The 6613-nt window shown below is 47.3% G+C and overlaps 1 long non-coding RNA gene across 1 annotated transcript; it reads left to right on the top strand.

Moving 5' to 3' along the window:
- The first annotated feature begins 1488 nt into the window (after positions 1–1488).
- LOC125756612 (uncharacterized) lies at positions 1489–4830 on the top strand. The gene is made up of 2 exons (XR_007414633.1): positions 1489–1872; positions 3810–4830. It is a non-coding gene; the product is annotated as an uncharacterized LOC125756612 (long non-coding RNA).
- The last annotated feature ends 1783 nt before the right edge of the window (positions 4831–6613 follow it).

Below are 6613 nucleotides of genomic sequence, written 5' to 3'. Positions count from 1 at the left end.
CGCCATCGTATTCCTGTAGGAGAACTGCTCCTAATCCCAGATCACTCGCGTCAGTCTGGACAACAAACGGTCTGGTCAGGTCGGGGATCTTGAGCTGCGCTGTCTCCGCAATGGCGCTAGACAGTCGGCAAAAGGCCTCTTGCTGCTCAGGTCCCCATCGCCACACCGCAGACTTACCCAAGAGCTTGGTCAAGGGCGCCTGCACTCGGGCACAGGACGGAATGAACGACCGGTAAAAGTTGGCCATTCCAAGAAAGCGGCGCAGGCCGCGTACGTCCTTGGGCGCGGGGAAATCGAGGATTGCTCGAAGTTTCTCCCGGTCTGGCTCAATGGAGCCTTCGCCCAGCGTAAACCCAAGTAACTGAACTCGAGTCTGCGCTAATTGGGTTTTCGCGGGATTTAACGTCATCCCGGCAGCCCTCACCCTCCCAAGCACATCGGCAACATGGGCCAAGTGCTCTTCGAAGGTTTGTGAATAAATCACGACGTCGTCGAGGTAGCACATGCAGTATGACCACTTTGCTTCCCCGAGGACGCGGTCCATGAGTCTCTGAAAAGTCGCAGGAGCATTACAAAGACCAAAGGGCATACGAGTAAACTCAAACAACCCTCTGTGGGAGGTGAACGCGGTCTTGCACCGGTCACGCTCCTCCATCCGGACCTGTAGGTAACCTTTGGAGGCATCTAACGTGGTGAAGTACCGCGCAGTGCCGAGGTTTCCTACGATGGAGCTAATCGTGGGGAGCGGATAGGCATCCTTACGAGTCACTCCGTTCAGACGGCGGTAGTCTACGCACAGGCGATGACTGCCATCTTTCTTAGGCACCAACACAATTGGAGACGCCCAGGCGCTGGACGAACGGCGAACAATGCCAGCTGAAAGCATATCGTCCAGCAAGCCGTCAATAACCTGCCTCTTGGCCAGGCTGACGGGCCTGGGGTTACACTTCAAAGGAAGCGCGTCGCCAGTTTCGATCGCGTGGCTCACCAACTCAGTACAGCCCGGCTGATCGGTGAAGAGCTCGTCGTACTCGCGTAACAGTGCCGACAAACGAGCCTTCTGTGTATCATCCAAATGAGTCGCACAGGCGGTCAAAGGATGCGGAGCCTCTGCGTGTCGTGCCGCTCGATCCCGATGGGGATTTTGAGCCGACGAGCGCATAGCGCAGGGGCCTGCCCCCGAACTTTGCACGCGACACGGTTCCGACGCCTCTACTGCACAGGCAGTTGTATACGCCGGCGGGCTGATGAACGGCTTCAGCTGGGAAAAAGGTCCGTCGCGATAGCCTCCATTCGCAATGTCCACAACGATACCGGTTTTTAGGAGAAAGTCCCGACCGAGAATCACAGGAACACTGAGCCCTGGAAGATGAACGAAACGCGTGCGTCTCCTTCGATCTCCCCATGTGACAGTCAACCTTGCGGCGCCAGCCGACTGGGCCACGCCTTTCGCGAGGGTGAATGTCGTTCGGCTGTCCCGCAAACATGCGTTTCGCCGGAGTAAGGGCTCTCTCGCGAACAATAGATGACGTCACTGCTACGTCACTCACGTGTGACGTCACTTGAAGACTTTTTTTCCCTAAGTTGGTTTTGACTTTTCCCCGTGTCGCCACGGAGTGCCTAGTATGTCACGTGCTTCATGAATTTCGTCCCTAATGTCCTAGTGTCATCTTCACCTCCGCCGGCGCTGTCTCCGCGCACGTGTCACGAAGTGTCGTCGGTGTAGTCAAGTAGCCGCAAAAGTCAATACTCCCATGAAATGCGACGTTTGTGGCGTTGGCCTGTCTTCACTGGAAAAATATGTGGAGCACCACATCGCAGCGCACAAATTCGCCGCCGACTACGTGCAGCAGGCGTTCCACAAAGATAAAGGTGAGTACCCATCCTGTTTTCAGTTTATAGTTGTTGGAAAAGACAGTGTCAATGCATTTTTATCATCTTTTGTGGTGAAGTTGTACAGCACATGACCGCTTCCACGTGCATTCACTGTGCCAGCTAGTTATAATTCGCATGTGCTTGTCGCGTAGAAAAAAAAAAAAAAAGAAAACAAGTATGCACAGAGGCACTAATTTTCACAATTTGTTCGATCACACTGGAAGTACTGCCGCTTGCGTCGCTTTTTTGTTTTCCCTCTAAAAACAAAGCAGAGCAAATATGTCCGGTGGATACATGATGTGTTGAAACAGGTGAGCGCACAAGACAGGGACAGTGAAAACGACACATATAGCGCTACTTCCAACTAACATTTAATGCACTACACTCATCACGTAGTAACATCGAGTGCTTCAGAACAAGACTATAAAAAAAAAAATAATTTTTTTTCTTCCTTACGCTTTTTTTTTTTCGCTAAAGATTACAGGCGGTAACGTGCCCATGGAAACAGGGCGACAAAGCGAAAAAACCCTTGATACCATACAGAAGTTCTTGACCGAGCTCATGAATGCGTTATCAACGGCAAAAACGGCTGTGTGATAAATGCGACATGAGATGAACATGGGTTTTAACAAAAAGCGGGTCATCCAAATGAAGAAACAATGATGCGGCTGAACAAAGGAGGCTGTAAAAAGGTATTAAAAATGGCCTTGAAAAGGTTAACACTTAAAAAGTGAGAACAACAATAAAAGTTTTGCAAAAACGCAGACTCTTTCTTCGTGAGTGACACAGAGGGCATGCTGACACAGCTGGGTCCGAGCTGTTCTGCACATGATGCATCATATATTTCTCGAGCTATGACAGCCTGGTCAAGAAAGGGGGTACAACCGCAAGCTGCACAGTGTAAGGCCATGTTGCCGTCAGACTTTTAAATTGTTGGCGTGTTCACGCAAGCGATCGTTAATACATTGGCCAGTTTGGCCGATGTAAACACATCCACAAGAGAGCGGAATCTTATACACGATGCCGCATTCGCAAGACAAAAACCGCGTGGTGTGCTTCTTGCAGCATGTCAGGCCTTTCACTGTTCACGTTTACACGCTTGCACAGGCCTCCAAAGTTTGTTGTGGGCGGTAAACACTACACTGACTCCTGCGCACCCTGCAGCCTTCTTAATCCTATGTGACACTTGGTGCACGTATGGGATAACAGCAGTTTTTGTCCCATCTCTGTTTTTTGGAGGCACATCACTGGTTTTCTTGAGTCTGTGCAACAAGGTCTCCGCAAGGTCACACAAAACTCTGGAAAACGTGTGCTCTCGAAGAAAGATTTTGTGTATTTGCAAAACCTGTTGACTTTTATTGTTCTTACTTTTTAAGTTTTAACCTTTTAAAAGCTTTTTTTAATACCTTTTGATGACCTCCGCTGTTAAGCCGTATACTTTGTTTCTTCATTTGTATGACCCATTTTTGTTTAAAACCCATGTTCATCTCATGTCACATTATCACCCAGTCGTTTTTGCCGTTTGATAGCACATTCGTAAGCTCGGTAAAAACTTATGCTTCAGAAGTTTTTCAGAAAGAATATCAGTGCACTGAATGAGATGAAGGGTAACTGAAGGACTTAATTTATTTTGTGAAGCAGAGAGAGTGAGGGAGCAAAATAAAACATTTGACATTAATCTATCAGGGGCGTAGCCAGAAATTTTTTTCGGGGGGGGGGGGGGGGGTTTCAACCATACTTTATGTATGTTCGTGCGTGCATTTGTATGTGTGCGTGCCTATATACACAAGCAAAATTGAAAAAATTTCGGGGGGGGGGGGGTTGAACCCCCCCAACCCCCCCTTGGCTACGCCCCTGTAATCTATGTCTAAGGCCTTTGAACTATTTTCGTAGGTTTAATGTCTCTCTGATACTATGTTGTATTTGTATTACAGAATTCAGTGAATGGAAAGCTCAGGAAGAGGCGAACTGTTGGTTTGTTCTTCACACGGCTCCCAAAAAGCTGGCAAGTGGGGAAACAAGGAGCCACTACTACTCTAATAGATCAGGAGTGGCTAGGCCAAAGGAAGGTCATGGTAATCGTAGAGAAAAAAGTCAGGGTACCTGCAAGTCCGGTAAGATATGTCTCATTTATTACTGTGACGAAGAAGGAGAACACTCAGAGCCCGGCACCTGAAGATATCACCATAAATGTAAGGTACCAAAGAAAGCATTATGGCCATAAAGCAGAAATTCAGCACATGAGGATGAGTGACAAAGAAAAGGCCAACGGGGTTAACCAACGTAGCAGAGGACCTGGAGCGTGGTGTGCCCATGAAAACCATATTGAATAATATAAGAACATCTGTTGGGGGCATGTAAGCTGAGGCCAGCACATTTGGCAGAACGCATAACTCTGCATAACATCAAACGGCAGTTTCACATTGCTGCTCCTGAACAGTGTCACACCAATGATGCTGTCAGTGTAGATATGTGGGTGAAAGCAATGTAAGACAAAGGTGAAACACTTGTCTGTCTGTATAAGGCACAAGGTGCAGTGGACCCAACTGGTACTTTTGGTGCAACAGATTTTGCCCTTGCTTTGATGACAGAGCCACAAAAAGAGCTGTTAGAAGAATTGGGCACGGGCACTGTGTGTCTTGACTCAACACATGGAACTACAGGGTAACAGTTTAAGCTGACCACTCTTCTAGTGCTAGATGAAGTGGGATAAGGTATACCTATAGCCTATTTCATCTGCAACAGGATGAATGAGGAAAACTTGGCAGCTTTTTTAGGTCTCTTGAGTGTGCCATCAACGAAAAAGTGGCTGCTAAGACATTTATGTCTGATGACGCCTCACAATTTTACAAGGCATGGTCGTCAGTTATGGGTGTCCCTCAGCAGAAACTTCTCTGCACCTGGCATGTGGATAGGAATTGGCAGAAGAAGATACATGAGTTTGTAGAAAAACAACTGAGGCCAGTCGTGTACCACAACGTGCGACTCCTTTTAGAGTTCCTTGACCAGCAAGAATTTGAAAAGTATCTTCAATCATTCCTTGACACTGAGGAAGAAAAACTGAGGGATTTTCTGAAGTACTTCAAGGACAACTATGCAGTTAGACCTCAAGAGCGGGCCTACTGCTTTAGGACGAGGGCAGGTATCAACACCAACATGCACCTTGAGAGCATGCACAGGACGATGAAGCACAGCATGCTGGAGGGAAAGAAGAATAAGCGTGTTGATAAACTAATTTCTGCACTCATGGACTTGACATATCATTTTTTGATGAAGAGGGCAATCTAGATGATCAAAGGGAGTTGAGTGCAGTTGAAAGGTACCACAGATCTGGCACTGAAATGGCAGGTTGTGCCAAATTAAACGAAGACGGCACATGGACTGTGCCATCTCAGTCTACTAAAGGGCACTCTTATACAGTGACAAAAGTCGGGGATGCTGCTTGCTGTCCCTTGAGATGCAATGAATGTGCAGTGTGTGCGCACCTGATACACTTCAAAGTGTGCAAGCACATTCACTGTGTGGTCATTGCTAACACATTGTCAAGCACTGACAATAACGACTATGAGAGCCCACCTGAAACAGTAACTGAAACGAGTCGGGCATTGCACATAGTGCAAAGCATTGCAAAGCTGGAGGCGGCCACAACAGTGCCGAGCCAAAAGTCATGGATCGATCTCGGCCGCGGCGGTCACATTTCGATGGAGGCGAAATGGTAGAAGCCCGTGTACGTACGATGGCAGTGCACGTTAAAGAACACCAGATGGTCTATAGAACACCAGATGGTCAAAATTTCCGGAGCCCTCGACTACAGCGTGCCTTTACCTACCTCGTGGTTTTGGCACGTAAAACCCCAGAAATTATTATTATTATTGCCAATGATGACCACATGCCTCAACAAATATGAAAAGTACTATGTGTTGATGTTGGCACTGGACCGAGGTTTCCACTAAATATAAAATTTAAGTCACTCATATGTCTCATCTGCTCTATCTGACACAACTGCTGCTGTAATTAATAATTGACTGGAATGCAAAGTGTTCGATTGGTGAATGTGCTGACCTGCCCATTTCTCACTTATGATTTCTCATTTCAGATATTGTATTACTGATTGAAGAGGTGTTAAAGGAGTACTGACACGATTTTGAAGTGCAGCAAAAACGGACGTTTTTGGTTTCCTTGGCATGTAGTGTTAACGCTCTCCCCACACCGCATCCGGGAAACACGTATAAAATATTTAAGTTTGATTTTAAAGTTTTCATCTCCCAGCATCTGCAAGGCAGCTTCACCGCATGGAGAGCCCTATGACGTTTCAAGTCAGCTCACTTGATTTGCGAAATCTGGGTTCTGCATGCAGCCTAAATCACAGAAATCGCTGTCGGAGGCACTGGACGACGGTTCACTCATCATGAACCACGTTCGACTGACAGCAAAGGACAGCAGGTGCATATTTCGTGGGTTGCAGTCTGCCCGTGACGTCACGGGCCGACTTGACACGTCGCTATGAAGCCGCCCTCTCGAAACCGAAACCGAAACTGCTGGTTGAAAGAAGCGGTATTAAAAATATATGCAATGCATCCCCAGGCACCACGACACTCTTTTTAGGGTTCTCGACACCCGTGCTTTCATTTAGAGCAACAACCCGAAAAAGTTTAAAATTCATGTCAGTACTCCTTTAAATGACATTGATTTCCCAAAGCTATGGAGGAACCAAACCAGCATTTTAATAAAGCCTTAT

This window comes from Rhipicephalus sanguineus, unplaced genomic scaffold (assembly GCF_013339695.2).
Source record: "Rhipicephalus sanguineus isolate Rsan-2018 unplaced genomic scaffold, BIME_Rsan_1.4 Seq292, whole genome shotgun sequence".
NCBI classification, from domain to species: domain Eukaryota; kingdom Metazoa; phylum Arthropoda; class Arachnida; order Ixodida; family Ixodidae; genus Rhipicephalus; species Rhipicephalus sanguineus.
The sequence above is the reverse complement of the archived record's forward strand: the minus strand, read 5'-3'. Positions and strand labels throughout refer to the sequence as shown.